The 22,807-nt window shown below is 39.1% G+C and overlaps 1 protein-coding gene and 1 non-coding gene across 5 annotated transcripts in view; one reads left to right on the forward strand and one right to left on the reverse strand.

Moving 5' to 3' along the window:
• The window catches only part of rhbdf1b (rhomboid 5 homolog 1b (Drosophila)), a 38,641-nt gene extending 30,213 nt beyond the window's left edge, over positions 1–8,428 (reverse strand). For 3 of the 4 annotated variants that reach the window (XM_067576144.1, XM_067576146.1, XM_067576143.1), the window contains exon 1: positions 8,106–8,428. The gene's annotated coding sequence lies outside the window, so the exon portion shown is untranslated. The remainder of the gene's footprint in view (positions 1–8,105) is intronic. The other variant, XM_067576145.1, reaches the window with a different exon arrangement.
• Positions 8,429–14,887: 6,459 nt separating this feature from the next.
• trnai-uau (transfer RNA isoleucine (anticodon UAU)) lies at positions 14,888–14,981 on the forward strand. Its single transcript has 2 exons — positions 14,888–14,925; positions 14,946–14,981. It is a non-coding gene; the product is annotated as a tRNA-Ile (tRNA).
• Positions 14,982–22,807: the final 7,826 nt, after the last annotated feature.

A 22,807-nucleotide genomic window follows, 5' to 3' on the forward strand; every position in this document is an offset into this window, starting at 1 on the left:
GTTCATTCATGCATGCTATTTTTACTTTCCGGTGTAAAATAAATCAGTAGGACGTGGTGGATTCTTCTGTATGAAACTAATTCTCTCTTTCCTCTTGCCCCTCTTTTTCCCACTGGGTATTGACTTAAAAAAAATTAAAGTAGTTGAAATTAAAGTGTTTTAAAATACTTTTTTCAATAATTGTTTTGTTCTGGGAATATTTCACTGCCACAGTTTCACTTAACATTTTGTTCTTTCTCCCGGCACTAAGTACCTTCCTATGAAGTAGAGTAATTGAGGCCAAAGTGCACATTATTGTCTAATGACCTGTGTTTAAGATAATAATGTAAATATGAAATCTGGGATGTACCACTCACTCATCAGTCATATGGGAGGCTGCAAGAGATACACTGGTGTTCTAAAATAAAGACTATATCATTGCAGAAGTCCATGCAACCTTCTGACCGACTGCTCTGCCAACAACTACAAACCCACTTCCAAAACATCCATCATGAACACTGAAAAGGCAGAACTCCAACACACTGTTGTAAGAAAACATTAAACTCATAATTATGAGTTTTATATAATTCAGGTCAAATCTTTTTTAAGTCTTTATGAGCACTACCATTTTTTTTTACTATTTTTTTAGTCTAATATGAATATCAAATCAAAAGTGAGCACGTATAGAAACAACATCCTGTTTATCGACTGAAGACATTATCACCCTCAAACTAGAGATGGTAAGACAATTCTTAGCCCAAATGGAGAAAAGATAAGAGTGGAGGACTGGTTGACCACATAAGAACATTGTAGTCTGATGAGTCATAGGATAATAATGTTCTGAACACCCCACTTTCCAGTCAGAGTTATGTATTCCCCTCATGGTAACAAAAACATGATAACATTGTTTTGTGGTTATAGGTTTAGGCACTCACACCACTTTGTTTGAGGTTAGGGAACCTAAATCTTGGTTAAATTATCAAAAAAGTCAAAAATGACCTGAAGAATGAGACTGAAACCATGATCTTCTTTCCAAACATTAAAACGGCTGTAATCAATTACATTGATAATGGATCACATTACTACTTGTATGTAAAAGAGGTTGCTTGTAAGGATGAATCCACAGAGAATTATTACCCAACTCTGCAGTTCCCCTCAGCTGTACAGAGCTTTAAAGCATCTTTATTTTTCACAACCTGCAGTATTAGCATTATCACAGTTAATCAGACTGTAAATGCACTGTGCTAACCAAGCTAGCAGCTAATTCTAGGGTCAGCTCCACCCTCTTGTCCAAATATGGTCACTTCTGGCTCCAAAAATCAAAGATGGCAATGGTCAAATCATTAAACTCAAGGCTTCAAAATGGCAGTCAGACATTGTCAGTCAGTCTAGTCTAGTCTAGTCAAGGATTTAAACCAGCAAGTTTCCTCTCCCACAGCCTCACCTTTAGGTTAATTGCTACAAATAGGCTTGCCAACCCATGGTTGCAAGCAGACCTCCATCACTTATCAGCATTGGCTGTCATGTTACAGTGTCATCAAAAGGCTAAAGTTTAAGTTCTGTTTGGTAGATGGCCTGAAGTCTCAGAATTTGTGGTATAAAATGATGTGGTTAATTAGAAAGCTTTCTTTTGCTCCTGTTGTGTTGTTACTTTCCCAACATTCAACACAAGTTTTGTAGGGGTGAAAGGGATAGAACAGTCCTATAAATAATTAAGTCTGGAGTTTGAGCTGCTGTGTGACATACTTATGCCGAAGCAATGGTTTGGGGGTATAAAAAACTGACTTTCATATCCCATATACTTTCATAATATGTAAAGAGAGAGAGTGAGGGGTTGAGAGGCAGGACAGGAGACAAACAGAGCAGCTCAGCTGACTCTCATATGAAGCTGCTTTGTGTTAGCTGTATGGTGACAGGAAGGTCACTGTCACAATAAGTGTCTAGTCAAGTATGGCCTTGCCTGGAGACATGAATAGGCCTCCTCAGCAACCATCCATCTCTCCCACCATCCCTCCTTCCTGCCGTCCCTCTACGCAGCCAGCAAACCCATGCTGTGTGCGCCAATACAACAGCTTCCTCTGTTGGCTGGCCTTGTATGAAAAGTTAATGGTAATTGCCCACAGATGCCACATTAGGGTAAGACAGTGGGGGGAGAGAGAATCGGCACTGAAAAGAATATTTAGAGGGGGAAAAATGGAGGTCATAATTGTGGTTTCAAGGAAACAGAGAGGAGTTATTCAGGATATTCATAGAGAAGTCTAGAGTCCCTCTGGAGAACTCTGGCTGGGGGACAGCATTGTCATCGAGCGGACATTGAAAAAGAGATTGGAGACCAGTATACGCCACATAATGGGCAGATTAAAATTCCTTTTTGACAAGCAGTTTGCTATTCGTCCAGCTTTTTTGTTACCTTTTCAAGTTCAAGATGTTTTTTTCCAACATGTCAAATTGGAGAAACAAAATTTCTGCAATGTTCAAAAGCATGTTATTGCTTATTTTAAGTGGAAAATTCCTGTCTTTACCAAACACATGCATCAAATGGTATGCGCTCCAAGGTGAGTAGGAACTTCTATCACAAAGCAGATTCAACTCTCTTTGGGTCACCTGCTTAACTGAGTGTAACATTAGTGATCCTGGATAACCTGTATCACAAAGGTGGTTAGCAACTGGCCTAATTAAATCTGGGTTTTCCAATCCAGTTACAAGCACGTTCACATTCTTGGGCTCTATTTTGGAACCAGAAAACTTGAGTTAAACCTAAAGATACTGTAGCTAGCTAATCATCTAATCTTGTTTTGTGTTACAAACCCCTGATAGGTTCAACTTTTTTGTACATCAGCTAAAAAGTGGCACTGAATGTTGTGTCTGTCAGAGTCTTACCTGCTTTTGGACTCATGTGTAAGGTGTCCATGGTGATAACAAGGTTCAAAAGGCTCTGTGCAATTCTCTTGACAGTTGGACCAATGCACGGACTGTGATTACAATCACTCATAAGATGTTCTGCACCTCTAAAAGTAACTGTACGACTGTACATCTGCACATCACCCCTATCATACCCTTATTTCAATGATCCACTCATAACCTCTCAGAGACCCATTTGCCCATACTTCCACTGTGCAGTGAGTGATCCTGCAGTCACAGTTTAACCCTTGACAATCCCTCTAATGTGCAATACTTTTGTTAAATTCATGGACTCACAATCCCTACAGCTGTCCTATTTCTATCTCTAAGCTGAAAATTAAACCAGCAACACAGTAGTGAGTGGATGACTTCAACACAGTAAAGATTAAAATCACACTGCGTGAGGAAAAGAGGATTAGTATAGCTGCAAATGTATATTTAATATAAATGAGTACTATGTGAAGATTTCTAAAAATCACCCCGCTGATCACTAAAATACTGTCATGATTTATTTTGTTCTGTGAAGTAAAAATAGCATTCATGTATAAACTGGCTTTGTGTTTGTCTTGGTAGAAACTGTGACTGATCTGAGTGCTCTGACAGCACAGGTTTATCCATCAAGGTATTTGATAAGTCCATTCTGGTTTTGGTTTTTATCATGATGACGTGTGTGAAATTGAAAAAAATACCAAAGCGTGAGTAAGCACGTCAGAGAGACAGAATCAAAACCACTGAAAGAGACATACATGTACTAAGAGAGAGAGAGAGAGACAGAGAGATGGAGAGAGAGGATTAAAGAAATCCCTGCCCAGATCACTGGGGATCAACTCAGATCTTGATCATTTTGTCTTTCAGGGGACTGACAGTAAAACAAACTGAGACGGCCTCAGTTGCTCCTGTCATCACCTGTCAGTGAGCTCAGTCAGAAACACATGTGACTCACAGTCTGACACTGCTAATCTTTGATGTACATGTCCAAAGAGACAAGCACCAAGAGACTATAGGCAAGAGATCCTGTTAAAAAAATGTGGATCATAAACAGAATAATTATGAAAGAGCATGAGGATTAAACAGACCACTATTTCATTCCCAGAACGTCACCAATTGGTTTTGCATGTAACATCTAACAGTCAAATTTAATCAAATAAAAGAAATAATTTCAGAGAGAAAAAAGAAATACAACATGGAAAACCTAGACTATATTTTTAATATTACATTTATTTTTTTTGGCACTACAGTGGTATTTAACTACAGAAGGTTATTGTATAGATCTTTGTAACGCCAAATAAAACATTGTCCAATGAAAACATGGTGAACATGGCATCTTCAACATGTCCAGAAACATGAATTTGACTTTAACAGTTGAATTATCTGCTCTTGTCAGTATATTTCAGGAAAATTCAGGATCCCCAAAGCAAGTAGAAAGTTGTCCATGGTTACTATCTTAGTTTAACATGCTAACATTTACTAAAGTGCACTAAACACAAAGTCCAGCTGAGGCTGACTAGCTAGCAGCTAGCAGGAAAGTTAAGGGGTCACTTAAGTGGATGTCTTGAATGTCTATACCAAATTTCATGGCAATTCATCTAATAATTGTGGAGACATTTCTCTCAAGACTGCAAACCTTATGGTGGCGCTAGATTAAGAGTCATGTTATCAACAGAGTCATTAAGATTCATTTTATGGGCATCATGAATTTTTGTGGTTTGTAGCTGTTGAGAAATTTAAGCCTGAACCGAAGAGGTGGAGCGACTAACAGACAGTTTGACACACTGACAGACAGATTGACATTGCCATCCCTAAAGCCACACCACAAGTAAAACTATTCAGATGAAACAGGAGGGAAGGGATCTTTCCTTGGCTGAACTTGCTTAAAGAGGCCACAAGCCAAAAAAGCTGGGAACCAGTGCTTCAAGCCATTTATCATGAAAAAATGTCAAAAACTTGCTGGCTTCAGCTTATGAAATGTGAGGAGTGTTCTTTTTTGTTTTTCCTTGTTTTATATTTGTGCAAACAGAATATCTTTGAGGTTTAGACTGTTGGTCGGACAAAACAAGAAATTTGGAGACGTTCCCTTGGGCTCTGCACAGTTGTGACAGGCATATTACACTGAAATAGGCACCTGAACGCCACATGAATGCACATAACATGACTAAAATGATACCGATGCCTAGCTGCTGCAGTTGAAAATGCATCCTTTAGATATGGGTTATTTCCCTAATAAAAGTAGAAAAAATCAAATATAAGCAGCAACTGAGTTGAGTAAGATATTGAGAGAAGTGTATCTAACAGCACAACGTGGCAGTTGAGTTCACAATACTACACATGCTCTTGTTTCCTGCTTTTGTTAAAGTTACTTTAGTCAAACAGCCATCAAAATTCTGTTACAATGTCTTGACTGTCGTATCCTCAATTAAAGAACTACTTGTGCAGTGACAAGTAGTGGCACAAAACACAAGAAAGATAAACAGTACAGCTTATAGGCACTGGCGAAGACCCACTCATGGGCAAACTGCCATGAAATATGCATTGTGAAAATGCTGGAGGGCTTCTGTAAAACCAAACCAGTTTTCCACCCTGATGCACCCGGTGGAGGTGGAGTATAAACATGAAGGTGCAATTCACTTCTTGAGAGCAGCGGCCCAGAAATAAATCTGCTATTGTCACTGCTGCTTTTCTATCCAACCTGTTCAAACACGCTTCACACGGCGCGCTCAGTGCGCCAGAAGAAAGAGACAAGAGAGAGAAAAAAACACACCTGTGAAATGCCACCATACACACAGACGTCTATCTTATTTACATTTACGTATACATAGTGATGGTCCACACCGGATGAAACGTCTTCCAGGATGCTGTCAGCTTCCTGTTCACAAATGACTAGAGTCAGTGTGTGTGTGTGTGTGTGTGTGTGTGTGTGTGTGTGTGTGTGTACTTTTTGTATGTGAAATACTTTGAAAGTGTTTTCTCATGATGTGCTGTGAGATTAAAATTAAGATTAGGTTTCGGTTCAGATGAGGGGGTTAAGAATCACGTGAGTTTTTTTATTAAGAAATTAATTAGCAACATTTTTGATAATATATTAATCATTTAAGTATTTTTTCATGCAAAAATACCAAACCAACCTAGTTTCAGCTTCTCAAATGCAAGAATTTGCTGCTTTTCTTTGTTGTAATAGGCTAATTTTGACATTTAAAGACCAAACAAGTAATCAATTTATCAAGAAAATAATCAGCAGATTAATCAATAATGAAAACAATAGTTGCAGCTTTAATTGTGACAACAATTCTGTTCCTAAAAGCACAGGAAACACGTGGAAACTTCTAATTTAGTTGATAAAGGTAGAAAGCCAGCAGTATTGTTTTGCAAAGTTGCATCAGAATATATAAGATTTTACATTTTGCAACAAATAGTCCAATATTTAAACTTTATTTACATTTGCAAATCCAGGGACACTGCAAGACTTGTGTTTTCCCTCCAAAACAGGATGTTAAACCAAAAGCTAATATTACATTCTGTCAGTTAGTCCGAGTCAACCTGAAACACACAAGATGTTTCCACCAGCGTGAAATGAAACAAAAAGTAGGCCAGCTTTTGTAAAATTAATTTTTGAAATGTTCCTTGCTAGAAGAAGCTTGTATTCATTTTTGAGGATTATACATCTCATACATAACCTGCAGTCACCAAAAAAGACAAGTATTCAGGTTGACATCCCTAAGAGATGTGTGTGTGTGTGTGTGTGTGTGTGTGTGTGTGTGTGTGTATGTGTGTGTGTGTGTGTGTGTGTGTGTGTGTGTGTGTGTGTGTGTGTGTGTGTGTGTGGCATGACTTAAGTCACTTTCAGGGGCACAAACCAGACTTACGACCAGTAAAAATCGGGGATGGCTTGTGCAATTGGGGACAAAAGCTGTGTCCCCAAATGGTAAAACGCAGTGGTTTTGGGTCAGTGGTTAAGGTTAGGGTTACGTTAAAGTTAGGTTTAGGCAATTAGTGGTTATGGTCTTGGTAAGTCTCCAGGAAATTAATGTAAGTCTTTGTAAATACCCAAAAAATGACTTAAGTAAACCTGTGTGTGTGTGTGTGTGTGTGTGTGTGTGTGTTTGTGTGTGTGTGTAAGAATCAAGATATGAATCTTCACATTTCCTTTTGCCACACTCCATTAACTCAACACTGACTCTCCATGTACAACTTTGCACTGCATGTCACAGGTTCAAACCCTGGCCACTAATCCGGTCTCCCTCAGAAGGAAATCTGACTGGTTGTTCCAGGTGTGTGTGAGTGTGTGTGTGTGTGCTCCTGCCAACTGGCCCAAAAGTCTACTTCCTACCATCTTTCCAAACAGGAAGCCAAAACAAATCCTCGATGACATGGGTCAGTAGTTTAATTGTCTCTTTGGGATTTCTGCGCAGCCAGCAACCGAAACGGTCCCCTTCATCTCAACAGTGCCGGAGACTGCAGCACTTACAAATCGATTTATCATTCTCAAAACCTGTGTGTTTGTGTGTGTGTGTGTGTGTGTGTGTGTGTGTGTGTGTGTGTGTGTGCCATGGGCTGTATGTGCATGCAACTTTGTCTTGATTTACCTCAGCATTTTAGAGTATAAAAGACAGAGGCCAATGGGTTACAAGGTATTGAATACTTTACCCTCTCTTTCTCTTTCACTCTCTCTGACACTGATACTCACACACGCACACACACACACACACACACACACACACACAATTCAGATAGATGGATCCCTAATGATGAAGTACCCAATGTCTTGGCCTTCCAGCCATGGTACAGTAAGGTAACAATTAACCAAGATGAATCACAGGAAGGAGAAAAAGGTAGATTTCACACCTTGTGTGTGTGTGTGTGTGTGTGTGTGTGTGTGTGAGAGAGAGAGAGAGAGAGAGAGAGAGAGAGAGAGTCACACACCTGTTTCTCTCACTTCCAGCAGTTTCATCTGACTCCTGACGTGACAACCTGAACAAGAACATTTCAATCTGAAATGCTCGGAAGGCCAGTCCAGATGTGTAAAACTCTCCCAGTAAAATAGTCCATCTGCTTTAACTGATGCTGTCACCCCTGGGTCCCCACCCAGAGACCCCTGCGTGCTGCAGCGCCCTTAAATACCTGCACTGTGAACGAGATGCTGACAGCGCGGGGTGTGCAGCGACTGTCAGCCGGTGTGAGAAGCGATAATGCTCGGTGTGACAAGCGGTATATTTTCTGCCTCCGCTTACCTTCAAACTGAGTCCACTTCCTGCAGCCAAATACGGCACCGTCCGCTCCACCGGTGAGATACAATCGCCGGTTACTTCATAAGTTATCCCTGCCAGGTGTTGGTGAGGGCGGTGCTCACAAAGATGCAGAATATCAGCAACAAGAAACCTCCTCTGTTCTCGCTGTATGAAGCGGAGCGGTTACTACGCGCCTGTCAGACTGTAGTATCTCTCCAGGTCCGCCCACACTGCTGCTGCTGCTGCTGCCGCCACCGCTGGATAACAGGACAGCGACCGACCGACCGACCGACTGATCGACCAACTGGATGTCGCTTACCCGGCCGACCCATTGATACAGTCACCACCTCACAGCGCCGCCTACCGGCGATACCGACCAACTACAGCCAACCCGGACCTAGTGGAAATCTGCAAGCTTGTTGTAATTACAAGGTTTTACATAATTAAGTAAGACTATCCCATCTGGTCAAACTGTTATGTAAACTGTTTCCTGTCTTTTTCAGTATTAAATAACCTACTGATTTAACACTAAAAGCTCTTACAGAACAAAAGGTAATTTCTTAGTAATTTTTGTTTTGTATGTTTGGGATGTCAGATTTAGATTTAATTTCATTTAAAAAAAAATCTTGACAGCAAATTTAACCCTTGTGTGTTTGTTGACATTGGCTTTACTTCCTCATTGTGCGTAGTCTCTATATGTTTAAAAAATAATTGCAAAATCAAACAATTAGCCAATTTTCCTTTAAATATATCAATTAAAGCCAATATGCAGAAAAGTAATGAAGTTGTAACCCTTCCCAAAGGAGAGTTGAATCGAGGGCAGCTAGACTTTTTGGTTGTAGATACTTGAAAACATTTCACCTCTTATCCAAGAGGCTTCTTCAGTTCCAGCTGACTGGTTGGGAGTTCCAGGTATTTAACCTCTGTGGGGTCGCCATCAAGGTCATTGATACCACTTGGTTCATTAGTTCTCCTGGCTGTTGTAACGACAGTCGTTAGAGTCATTAAAGTCACCTGAGGCCAAGTGTAAAAGACAGTTGTTGGACACATGAGGCCAAATCTGAATGGTTAAGTCTCCTGGGAAGGGATGAAAGGACAGCATAGTAGGTGAGCAGCAGACCTCCTCCTCTGTTGAGAAATAGTGTCTCTACTTTGACGTAGATAGCTTCTTTAGATAGATTAGATAGATAGATTCTTTCAAACCACCTGTCCTCCCTATTCAAAATATGTGTGTTTTTGTGCTCAATGAGTATCCTCTATCTTTCAGGTATAGGTAAATTACTGAGTCTTGACCTGAGGAGTTTGCCCTCCTGTGTCGAGAATCTTCACAGACATCTTGGAACTCTTCCTTTACACCAATAAAAAATATTAAATGTTTTACATGTTATATAGGCTATGCATGAACAACTATGTATGCCATTTGAAAGGAAGAAGTCATTTACAGCCTAAGAAATGTACAGTATGTTAGTAGGTTAGTTTGGTCAAATTCTTTGTTAGACCCCCAATAATAGAAATCGAAACTGACTAAATTGGGATTTTGAATGAGTGGCGCTGCATAAACAGCATTGTCAACACCAATCACATATATAGAGTATATGAACACTCATTGCATTTTACCATGTTTTACAGCTCTGGTCTCTGAGACCTCAGACAGAAGTAAGGCGTAGCGGAAACACGCCATCACTTCAGCATTATATTTATGAACATTTCTTATAAAATCATCACGTATCAAAGTGATAAAACAATCTTTACTATGTGTTTAAGCCACTGAAGAGGATTCCAAACAGAACATTCGGCCTGTGGTAAAGCTTAATCTTCAACTCAACAGAGCTGAGTTATAGCATGTTTTACAGATGTTACACATCTTGAAAAAAATGCCTGAAAACCTCAGGAATGGTAATGTCATCATAAACTGTCCAAACTGTCTTGAATGAAGAAAGTCTTTGTGCACAAGAAGCACCAGAGAGGAACACTGTTCACCTGGTGCTGATTTATTTCACCCATCCCGTTATTCTCGGTCAATCACAGGGCTAACAGACAAACATGTTTACGCTGATGAGTAATTCGAGCGAAATTTAATTAGAAATATCTATACGTTTTGCCCCATGTTTATTTTGCAACTCAGACATTAGTGATGTGGAAAAGATGATCAGTGCAGGTGAGTGTTTGGTACTTTCCAGTTTCTTGACACATCAACAGAAGAAACTGTCAGTATGAGGTGTTTGAATCCTACTTCTTTAACTGAAAGACACTCTTCTTATATATCACTATTTTATTGCTGTTGTCAGGTCTCATTTCAACCATTTTATGTCCAATTCAAGCATTATTGTTTTGGTCTGATTGATTGATAGTTTGATCTCTTGGTGTGTCTCTGCACAGATATCGCAGTGGTGGTTTATTCCCCCTTGAATGGTTTCCCCTGCAGGGTCGGTGTCCTGTTCCTACAACCCCCTGGATCTTCTTACTCGCCCAACATACACCTCCAACAACAAGCTTTGATGGGTTCATCTAACCCACATCTGTCATCACCGCCACTGCTTATCGCAACACTCAGTCACTGCCACAATGTGGTCATCACATGTGAAAAGATACAGCGCAAAGGATACAGCCTCAAAGGTTCATTTCTGTGGTTATAGATTATCTTCTATACAAGCCTGGCCAGGTGCTTCTGGGTGTGGCAGGGATGAATTCTCACTGTTGGTGCGGTGGTGAACGCCTGAATGAAAATAAAGGATGTAATGCCTGCCTCGTGGCAATAGAGATAATAAAATACAGGCAGCGTATGTGTGGCTTCCTGATTTCCCTTGAGGAAATAACAAAAAAGCTCTTCAGTGCGTTTGTTCACAAATTATTGCGTGCAAAGTGTGCGCATGTGTTTTGTGTGATTGCAAATTGTGTCGCAGTCTTTCAAACGCACATTCTACTCTCTTTGTTCTCACTTTGCATTTATGTTCTAAGGTTTTACTACAAAACATGTTTTGGCATTTAGTATATCTCTCAAACCCACAAGTGCAAGAAAATACAAAATATAGTTGCTGAGCTTTTGTCATGTGACACTGAATTATCTCTTTTCAAAAAAACATCTGGTTTTGTACACTGGTCACTGCAGTGAAACAGATGTGTGAGTGCACATATGTAAAAGAGATACTGTCTGTTTTTGATGCTTTGATTTTTTTTTTCATCTACAGTCATAAAAGGAGCATCACTTAAAATCTTGCTGCTTCTGGAGGGTTGGACTTTGAAATTGTCTTTGAAATGCACATGATGCAGAAATTTGCATAGTGTACAGGAAAGAAAAGAGCAAGTTTGGGAAAGCTGTAGTCTCAGTGGGATATTTTCCCTAATAGCATCATGGGAGCATTGGTTTTTATGGCATAGTACCTTACTACCATTGGGCACTGGAGAATCTTACACAGACATGTGAGCTGGACCTGCAGGATGAGTAAAGGTACGAACTGAGTGAGTAAGGGCTGACTGGTATGGGATTGTATTGACAGGTATTAACAACAACTTTTAACTTCATTGTACTGGGTTTGGCTTGAGTTTGGTGGGTAGTCAAGTGCGCTGGTCTCCACAGGGTGCTATCAAAGCCTTTAGAGCAACACTGTGCCCTTTAATTATGTGTAATTAACACATTGATTACATGAGTCAGACCTGAAGAATCTGCAAACTGCATATTAGGCAAGAGAGCTTTTTTTTTTTTACACACGTTTTGGTCTCATCTTGTCAGTGATATTGGGGACTGTACAAAAATTATTGGGGGTGGGGGGTCATGTGCCATATGGGAGATTAACAATCATGTCTTTATGTCAGGGCTTCATTTTTATAGTTCATAGTAGGGCCAATATGCCAGTTTTGAGAAACAGTAGATGTGGATCTCTATAGTTAGCAGGGGTTGGACATTATCTCTTTAAAGAGTGTGCCATTTTTTCACTAGTCAACAGTCACTTTTACTGAACTATGTAAAGTTAAATGTATCATATACACCTACAATATAATGCATGTTGAGGACAACTAAACTTGTTCTGTTGGGTGGAGTCAGAATATGATGGAGCTGAAGCCCCTGAGCAACCACAGAGCTGCTGTCTGCACCTCATTTGCTTATTTAGTGACAGTGCTGATCAATGTTCATTTAGTAGCTCTTGGTTGAAAAATAAAGAGCAGTTGGAAGGAACGGATAACAGGACGCACTATTTGTTGCATTTAGAATCATTTTGACAATTGATAATTCCACTCCTAATGTGAGATCTAGGCTATGTAAAAAATATTGTTCCAGTAACATAATAAACTTGAGATTAGCTTTGAGTTGAGAAAAAATGGAAGTTACACATAAGGTTCATTCCCCCTACACAACACAATAATTTTTGTACAGGGCCTTAGTGGTGAACCCATCATAATATAACTCAAGAACAAAGAATACACAGCTGGTGTAAACTCACAGTTTAAATATAGGAAGTGATCACAAGAATAATCAGAAACTCAGGCATTTATTTTCATTTTAGAGAATACCCATGGCAGCTTAAAGTTAATTCATGAAAGAAACTTTCATTTTTCATTCCTATTCCTCTGTGACGATCCAGGTATTCAGTGGTTTGCAGACTATTCGGGAGCAACTAACCTCAAGTTACTGAAGAAACATCACCTGAACAAATGCACTGACCACCAATTTAGTTTCTTTCAAGCACGCAAACATTTTTAAATACATTGACACTGATTATTTTATTATTTTTTGGAAAGGCAATAAGGAGGAGTTGCTTGCTTTTGAATATTTCACTCAGCGTGAGCATCATATCTCTGGAAGGAAGTGTTTAAACAAGCAGATATAGAAAATGCATCGTTACAAAAAAGTGTGAAAATGTTTTCTCTAACTTTAAGCATTTCTAAACCACTAGGCACTGAATCTGAGGCAGGATTACTCAATGTGACAGGAGGACAAAAACTAGACTAGTTTTAAATCACAATAAAAGTAAAAATCAAGTATTACATCGTCTTAAAGTCTCCCTGACAAAAAGCACAACTTACAGCAAATCTCTGAGTGTGTAAGTTATGTGTATGTAAGTAGTTATGTAAATAGGTGTGTGTGGGCTTTGTGTTTTCTAAGAATTACACAGAGACTATGTTTCCGCCTGCTGTTGCACAGTTGCTCGGTTACATGCAGTACCGCATCACTTTAAAGCCAACCTCATCCTGCTGAAGGCCAGGGCAGGAAGTAGCACTGGCAAGCTTTCTGACAAATGGGCCTATGCTTAGGAGGCACTGGACCTGAGTTGTTTTGCATGTGAGTTACCAGTAAAGACAGGAGGAAGAAACGTATGCCAGAATCACTGTAGTTTAGGATTCATTTGTTTTCATTTATTTTCAATTTCAGTATTTTTGGCAGGATTTTCTTTGGCAGAACTACAGCAAAAGCATGACAAAACTCCTCTCTGACTGTTCTATGTGTAAATCTTTGTATGCATACACATGCCTGTTTATCCGCAGACATGCTGGCAATACAATGAAGCCTTGTTTCTAAATTCTCTTTTACAGCAACACTCTTTGCCCATTGCTGAATAAGAGACTCATTACGTGCAGGACATACAGAGAACTGCTTTCCTTAAAAAGACAAAAGTCAATTAATGCAGAAAACAAGCTTTGAGGATAATCAGTGTGGGCAGGAAACAGGGGATTTACAAGGTGTGTTCACGCTTTAGGAAGCTTTTATAGATTTCAATGAGGCATTAATTACCCTTCTCAACCTGCTATCTTTAATTCTTACTGTCATCATAGCAAAATATGACTTTACATTGTTTGGAGTTTTAAAAAATAAATATTGGTTTTGAGTATTTGAGAGGATTTCACATAAGAATTGAGAAAAATCAGGAACTTAATGTAGTCCAGTCATAATTGGTTGGTTACATTTAAAGGATCATACCAATGTTTTCACATGTTGTAGCTCATTTTCTTCACTTAACAAAACAAACTGTTGTGTTTTAAAAATATTTTTCCACTATTTCTATTTTATGAAAATCCTCAGAAGAGCAGGATTCAATTATTTGTTCATGGTAATGTGGCGCACACTTTGAAAAATGGAACCAATTACGACATGATGACCATGGACCTTATATAGGAAACTAGATTATCACTGTGATGGATGGCATGACATTTTTATGAAAAATCCTCAGCACACAGGTCATACAACACAAAGTGCATCAGATATAAAGGAAATCAACACCACATGTCAACGCAAATCTGCTCAGACATTTAGTCGGTGACATTACTTTAAAATTCAAAAATGTGACATAGACTTACTTTCTGCGAATAATCTTCATGCCAACACTTGCAGTATTTTACAGAAGGTTGATACTGTTGTGAGGTCCAGTGAAGTTTTTCTTAGATACTAAATTTAAAATCAAACAAACAAACACTTGTGATACAATGTGAATGAAGTGGAAGGAGAAGATAAAGGGAGACATGAGATTGCATGAAACTGACCAACAACACCAGAATGTGGCGAGGAGATGGATATTATGAGAGACGGAGGAGAACATGATGGATTTACACTCCATTAAATATGTACAACAAGGAAATGCGTAACACCAATAACTTTAAGTTCCAACTGAAACAAGGCACACAGACTTGTTCCCGGAGGAGCAGTCATTTGAAAATAAAGTGATTTTGAAGTAAAATAGAAACTGGAGGTGGCTGCTGAGAAAGCATACAGGTTAATATAGTTGACAAAATGATTATCCAATAGTTTATATACCATTTAAACCTTTGAATTGTTAACATAGGTAACTCAACAAGCTCCAGTGGCGCAATCGGTCAGCGCGCGGTACTTATAAGACAGTAACCTGCAGAGTGATGCCGAGGTTGTGAGTTCGAGCCTCACCTGGAGCAGCAGAGTTTTAATGTGGTGTTGGAGGAAAAGAAGTGACTGATCGACTGATCACAAGACTCGACCAACACAAGTCACTCATAGTCAAGATATTAAAGGAAAGCTGAGTTCTGACTGCAGCTGTTATCCCTTATCTAATGTTAACATTAGGTAAGTGTCACAGCCTTGCTAATCAAAACAATCAAAGCCACAGAAACAGCAACACCCAGATCTATAGCCATGTCCACAGTTTATAGTCTGCAGCTTGTTTCACTGCCTAACATGTATCCATCCAGACTGTAACCTGAAGAGGTTTTGAGTCTGAGCAGCACATCAAGCTGCACAGTTGTAAGTGTAAGCAGTTGTAAGCTGCTCAGGTGTAAGTGAGATAAAATGTCACTGAAGTATTACTCAAACAAATCTTTTGTGACCCGTTTGTTGAAAGAAAACCTTTATTTATGTTAAAAAATGACTAAACTCTTCAGTTTAGGTGTGATGAGGTTTAAAAAGCACTTCAACAATGCCTTGACAGGATATTCTAGATGTATAATTCTGTTTTGCAAACTTTTTTAGACTGACAATAAGTTGATCATTTATGACCCTCTGATTTATTTATTGAAGATCATGGTTCACCCACACAGCTGTTTTCACTTGTTGCCTAATCAGGCCTCTTCTCAGGACTTTGTTGAGCTTGATGAACATCTTCTGACTCTCCTTGTTGTGTTCATTCAGTTATTTGGTGGTACAACTCACATCTTTGAGGTTTGTTTTCAATGTATGGAGTCCCGTGACCTCAGTAGACTCCCAGGACACTTCCACCCAACTCCAACCTGAGAGAAGAGAAATCAGCTTCTAGAGACACAGCACTGGGATTTAGGAAACCATGGGATCTTGTATCAGGCAACACAGAGTTAAAGTAGCCTTCAAATTTAAATTGTAGCTAAGCTAATGACCTTGCAACACCCTCCTTGTTTCCTGCTTTTGTTTATCAACCTTTGTTGATAGGGATGATGGGTATTTCTGTGTCAATGTAAGAATTCATTTAAATCTTTGTAACTTTATTTAAAAAATTTAAATTATGAGCCACTTATTGAGAATAGTAGATATATTAGTAATTTAAAGCAAATGTCTTCTTCTTTTTACTTTGATTTGTTGTAATCAGTCAGAGTTTCGGTTAAATAAGTGGTAATGTTTCTTCTTGTTAACCTGGTTAATAAATATGCCTTTGGTCATGTATTTTGTGGTGATTTATTGAGTAGAGAGTTGCAACATCAGTGATGAACAAATGAGGAATTTGTTCCTAAAACACTCCTTTTTTGTGGTAATTGCCATTTATTCAGGATTCATCCAGATGTTGCAATGATTTTTCATTAATAGTTTGAAAGGGTTTCAGAAATAGGCTGTATAGTTGTTTTGTTGCAGTTATATCAGATTGAGGTTTAATTTAATACAAATAATCTGAGTTTTGTGTACATATCCTACTAGTAGAAACAGTATTCACTCATCATTTTACCTCATAGCTCCATCTTGTGGAGTAATATAGGAAGTGTAATTAAGAAGAAATTCTCCAGGATTTTCATGTAAACACATCCCTGCTCAGCAACACTGAAACCGGATCAGCACTAACTGAATATGGCTGTCAAGAGTTCAGCAGAAGTTGTAATGATTAGGTGGCATAATGTAGGATGGATCAGGCTTGAATCTACTTTAGTGAAAAAATAAAAACTTCAAATCAAGCCTAACTGGCAGTTCTTGTTAATATAATAGTATAATAATATAAACAGCTGTTAGGTGAATTTATTTTTAAGTTTGTCTAAATTATTAAAGATCAGTTAAGTTGACTCACCGTATTTTACATTACAACTAGCCTAGTGAACAAATTGACACTAATTTAGTTACCTTAAATTTTAAGGCAGTCTTGCCAATCATATTCTTATGTTGAAACAGATTAAGTAATTAGTATTCATATTTTCTACAGTGTAATTTGAAGAGCTGTTCATGTTGGTGCTGAATGCACACAACTGAACCAGTGACCCAAATGTATGGTTTAATTTTGTATTTTTATATTTTGTAATTTTGTCATAAAGATACAATCTTTTATACAAGTTGAAAGTAATATTAGACTTTGACTTTGGTGTTTTGTCATTTAAATATAAGATATTGTTTCAGGTTGATGGGCAAACAAGTTTATATCAGGCATGAGGGTAAAAACAGTAAATTATAAGTAACATTACAACGTTAGATAGATAGATAGACAGACAGACAGATAGACAGACAGATAGATAGATAGATAGATAGATAGATAGATAGATAGATAGATGTGTTTAGTCTGGCAGTGTTTAAAGATTAGTAGTCCAGTCACATTGTGTTCATCGTCGAGAGTTCAGTTATCAGTTCAGTCAACGTCCACCTTTGTTGAGATGATTGTTTAAAGCTACAATCTACAGTTGGAGTTTCTTCTTCTTTTTCATCCCTCTGAAGAGACACTGCAGGTGTTCCCAGCAGGACTTCGAGGAGTCTCCTCAAGTCAGCATCTGCTGGCCCTGAGGGTCACTGCTGCACGAGCTTTCAGTCCATTGTTGCTATTTCATCAAGTGCATTTTCATCTTTGTTGAGTACTGTGAAAAGAAACTACTGTATATGGTTGAAGCAGAGGAGGAGATTTAATTCTTCTTCATTGTGAAGGACTGCAAGGTCTTCTCAAGTGATCTTCTTAGATTGTTGAGATTCACATTTTGAGGGTCAACTGTTGGATTTGATTAAGTCAACTCTTTGTTGAGAACACTGTGAAAAAAAACAAAACAAAAAAAAACCTACTTCATGTTTTCTTGATGAAAACGTGCCTTCACTTGTTGAGGAACAAGTTCCATTACTACAGCATTAGTTTTTTCTTGTTTTTTTAAACCTTTTTTTGAAGATAAAATCCTAAGAACTAGGAGTAATAAAAACAACAAAATAAAAAGTCAAGTAAATGGAATTCAATCTATTATAAACATTATACAAATTACAACACTTAGGCTACATGACCTGACTTGTGGGTTGTAAAAATAGAAAGGTTGTGCAAAATAAGTGCAGAAGTGATGGTTCTGATAGATGTAGCTATAGATATATATGCAGTAGTGTTACCTAAAGATATAAATTTATATGCTGTTTTATGCTGTTTTATCCTGTTGTCACAGTTCTTGTTGTACAGTCTTTTAATGGGTTTGGCAGGATTATACAACATTTGTATCAGTGCAAGCAAGGAAATGAGGAAAGAAAGGAAGTTTGTTGTGTTTTGTGAATGCCCACTAGATGGCGACCCAAGACCAATAACTCACAGACTGAACCTGGTACAAAGGTACAACGAGCTTGACGTGACTTTTCCGTATTGTTCTTTGGGATTTGAATGTCATTAATTCAGCAGAACATCTATTACCATGCAAAACTCTTATTGGTGCCTCTGATGCTCTCTGTGTGTCATACCACTGTGTTTGTGCACACACCTGCACACACACACCTGTACACACACACCTGCACACACGCGCGCGCGCACACACACACACACACACACACACACACACACACACACACACACACAATTGCTCTGGCATTCATTAAGTCTTGTCTGTAACTGAGGCTAAATAAGTGTGTACTTATATTAGAGAGTAGCTCTGAGAGCACAGCACTGATCTGCATTCAAAACACAGCAAAATAACTTATTGTCTTTGCACATTCTGTTGTATAAAGTTGATTTTAACTTTGTTATAATCTCACCAAAGTCCGTACTCATCTTTGGCCCCTGTCTTTTACACAGGGAAGCCGGAGGTCACACACACAATGCAAGGTTCATATCAAATTCCATGTAAGGTTACAAGGTTAAGGTAAGGTTATGCAGCCAGTTTGTCAGAGACTTGCTCAAGAAAACTTTAACAGGGAAAACATTTGTTGTCATAGGTGACAGAATCCATATGTCACAGGCACCTCACTTCAAGAGGACGCAACTAGGGTCTGCTTTTAGTCCCAGAGTCATAGACCATCTCACATTTAGTGAACACAGTTTCCAAAGATCACATATTATAATATAATAGTGCAACCACAAAGGATAAAAATGGCATATTCATTTTCTAACATTGCAGCAATGATGCAACATGTCTTTTCCTTCCTACACACACACACACACACACACACACACACACACACACACACACAGAAATAGAGACAGAGTGATGGAGACCTTTGCTCTGGCTAGCCAGTGTTATTGATTGTCAAACCGTTTGACATTTTGCTCATCAGGTTATTTGAGGGCAGAAGTAATTTCTCTACAACTTTTGCAGTGACCTTTTTTATGAAGTCTTTCTTATCATTCATGTGTGCTGAAGAGGATATAGCCTATGCTGCTGACATTATATCAGCCTGTGTGACAAATCAAAAATAGCAACAATGGAACTTTTTAAAGAAATTGTTTGACATTTTGGGTAATATGCACACTCATTTTTCTGCTTAGAGTTAAAATCTACAAGCTCTTGTATTTTGCAACATATTTACCTTCATAAGATCAACTTATCACTTGTAAAACATGACAATAGTATCAATCTTCTCATCAAACTCTCAGCAAGAAAACAAGTATTTCCCAAAATGTGATCTATTCCTAAACATGTTTGAAAATGAGCTGGATGTACCAAAGATGGCAAAATTATTAAGCCTTTGACATTGTAAGATGGTGAAGTTCCTTGTAGCATTGGGGACGTGACATTTTTGATCCAATCTTGGATTTTATAGAGTGACCTTATGATAGCGCAGAGTGTTTCTGCACTCCCATTCCCGTGAAGCCTTTGCTTTTCAATTTTCTGGGAATTAAGTTTGAGCTAACGTAGGTGGCGCTCTTATCTTTGTCTGTTCAGTTGCTCAGGTTACAGGCTGACAGCTTTGTTTTTCCTCTATTTCATGTGGTCCAGAAGCAATATGCATCACTTCCTGTTCATCAGCAGCATATTTATGAACCTACCAGACTCTGTTTATTTGGAATGTAAAAGTGAATGTATGTTGAATTAGTGCTGCATTAAATAAATTGACACTGAAAAGTAACATTAAACCATATGTGAATGTCAAAGATTATAACCTAAAAGTGACACAACTCTGGCAAAATTGTTAGCAAACAGTTGCCTACATCCTGTGGGAGTGTGTCTATGTTCCCGCAGATCAGTATCTCCACCAATGAGGTAATGTTTTTGCCCTTGTCTGTTTGTTTGTTTGTTCATTTTTCTGTCTGTCTGACCCTAACCCTAACCCTAACCCCCGGCCTTTGGGGGACCCCAACAGCGTGTTGTGCTCTGATGCTGAGGGAACATAGGTCCTTATTTGGATGGGGAAAAAACATTCATAAAGGAACATAAGGGGCTGACCCCCATCCTGCAGATATGGAACATTAGCATTCATTTGGGGTTGTTACTGATGTCTTTACCAGTCACTGTAAGTAAGTCAATAATAATATTCACTCTCCTTTAAGCTCTGTTTTAAGACTCTCTACCAACTCCTGAGAAAAAGTATCTGGTTCGTTAGCTGCTAAATGCTTCACTACGTTTATTAGCTAGTTGCTAAATTTGTCTGTCTGCCACTTTGGTCTCTACCAACTCCTGAGAAAAAAATATCCAGCTCTTTAGCTACTAAATGCTTCACTATGTTTACTAGCATGTTGCTAACTTTGTCTGTCATTTTGGTCTCTACCAAATCCTGAGAAAAACGTATCTGAGCTGCTAAATAGATGCTAACTTTGTTTGCCATTTGGTGCTGGTCAGGGAGAGCACGGTGGCTTAATCACAACTTTTTTCACTGAGAACAGTGAGTGTGAGCCAAAGCAGTAAAGTTGCTGCTGTAAAACTATAACAAAGGCGCTAAAATGCTCCAAAGAGATGAGGGAGTCTCTTTCACATACACAAGTAGTCATGTGATCTATTGTCAATACATAAATAACGACTGTAGATCAAGGTCAGAAATGAACAGGGGCTCAGTGCAAAATGCCCCTAAAAAATGTAAAATTGCCCTTGTAATTGGGATGATGGGGTCTTTTAAATGCCCTCGTGAAATAAACAGTTAAACAAAGACTTAATACGTTTTGCAAAGCTTGTCTGTATGTTGTTCTGTATTCAAAGCATGACTCGGAAATGGCTGGGAAAGCTAGCCCGATCAAGTGTTTCAAGGTTGTGAGGCAGCTGTGACAGCTACTAATGGTAATGTTACCAACATGGAGCGTTTTTTAATTCGCAAACCTGTCACACTTCCAGCTGACTCAGTCTGAAATGAAAGTACGTTAGAAATCTGCACAGTCGCTGACCCTCTCCCAGTCTGCCCTGTGCATAAAAAAGCTGCCAAAGCTGTCATAGCACATGTTTTCTTAAACCATAGAGTGCCAAACATAAAATGCCAGAAAACAGCAATGCTGTTGAGATGTTGAACTGTGATGTTACGTAACGTTGTTTTTTTAGTTTATACTTTTGTAAATGATATGGGTAAAAAATACTCACAGTTATAATCTGTAACTGGGATTATAACTCAGTGTCAGTATTTTCACCCATTAAATGTTCTTGCATTACAAGTTTGGCTGCTCCTTTGCTTTTTTTAATAAAAAGTGATTGACTATTGGTCTGTCATGCAACATAGAACTATAGTGTTTCCCATCATTTCAAAAAATTGCCAGGGAAAATTATCCAAAGTACCCCCGAAACATATTTCATGAGGGAAAAAAAGCCTTGTAAAAAAAGTTAATATCCTTCCCTGCTATAGATGCTTTAAAAGAACATATATGTGATCTAACATTCTCACTATAAAGGCTGGTGGAGCAGCTAATAGTGACAAATTAATGACCCCGCCGACATTCAGATCCTGAAAAATCATCTTGGGACTCGTTCTATTCTGTCATCTAGTGGGTTCTTGGCCTAATAGAGGCAGCACCCAAAGCCATTAGACCCCCTCCCCCCAACTCACTGCCATCTCCATCTCCTGCAGATGCCTCATAGGAAATTATCTCTCCCCTCTCCTCCCACCTTCCAATCCCCCCTCCCACTCACACTTCTCCCTTCTCCAATCCAACTCCCCACTCCACCTCTTCAACCTGCCAGTCTCGTCCACCTCCTCCTGTTCCCGTCCATTTCATGCCTCCTTATTTCCATCACTCACTCATCATTTGGTTTTTGCAACCCCAACCCCTCCCCCGCCACCATCGCTACACCCCTGACTCTCCATCACGGCTCCTATAGATATGGTAATGTGACATGAAGAGGATGGTATCTACAAGCCATTGATCAGCATCAAACGAGACACACTTAGATATCCCTTAGATTCTAGCCCTTCCCCTCCCCCTCTTCCTCCTCCTCACCTCACTTCATCTTTTAATGGATGGTTGTTTATTTGGCGTGAACATTAATCTCAGGTTTTCAACATCAATGGCAGGTATTTAATATGAACAGAATGGATGGATTGACAGAACAGACGGAAATTGATGGATTGATCCTTCATAGATAGATAGATAGATAGATGTAGCTGCTGTTGTATCTGCATGGAAAGGCGACCCTGAAATGGGACCCTGACAGCTGGCCAACAGGTGGCCACTGACAGACCCTCTCTCTTCATTGTGCCTGGAACAACCAGGACACACACACACACACACAGTCCTCAGACTCAGCACCCAGGCCATCAGGTGAAGGAGGCCAATCAAAAGGGGGGGAGGGGTGTTTGTATTTGTGTGTGGGGGAGGGATAAAGCAGGCCTACCATGCACCTGTCTGATGATCCCACCTATGGCAGAGAGAGTTGATGGAGAGTAATGTTATAGGCCCCCTGAAACCACATGGCCCTATACACCACCTGGACTG

The sequence above is a fragment of the Thunnus thynnus genome, chromosome 20 (genome assembly GCF_963924715.1).
Source record: "Thunnus thynnus chromosome 20, fThuThy2.1, whole genome shotgun sequence".
NCBI lineage: Eukaryota > Metazoa > Chordata > Actinopteri > Scombriformes > Scombridae > Thunnus > Thunnus thynnus.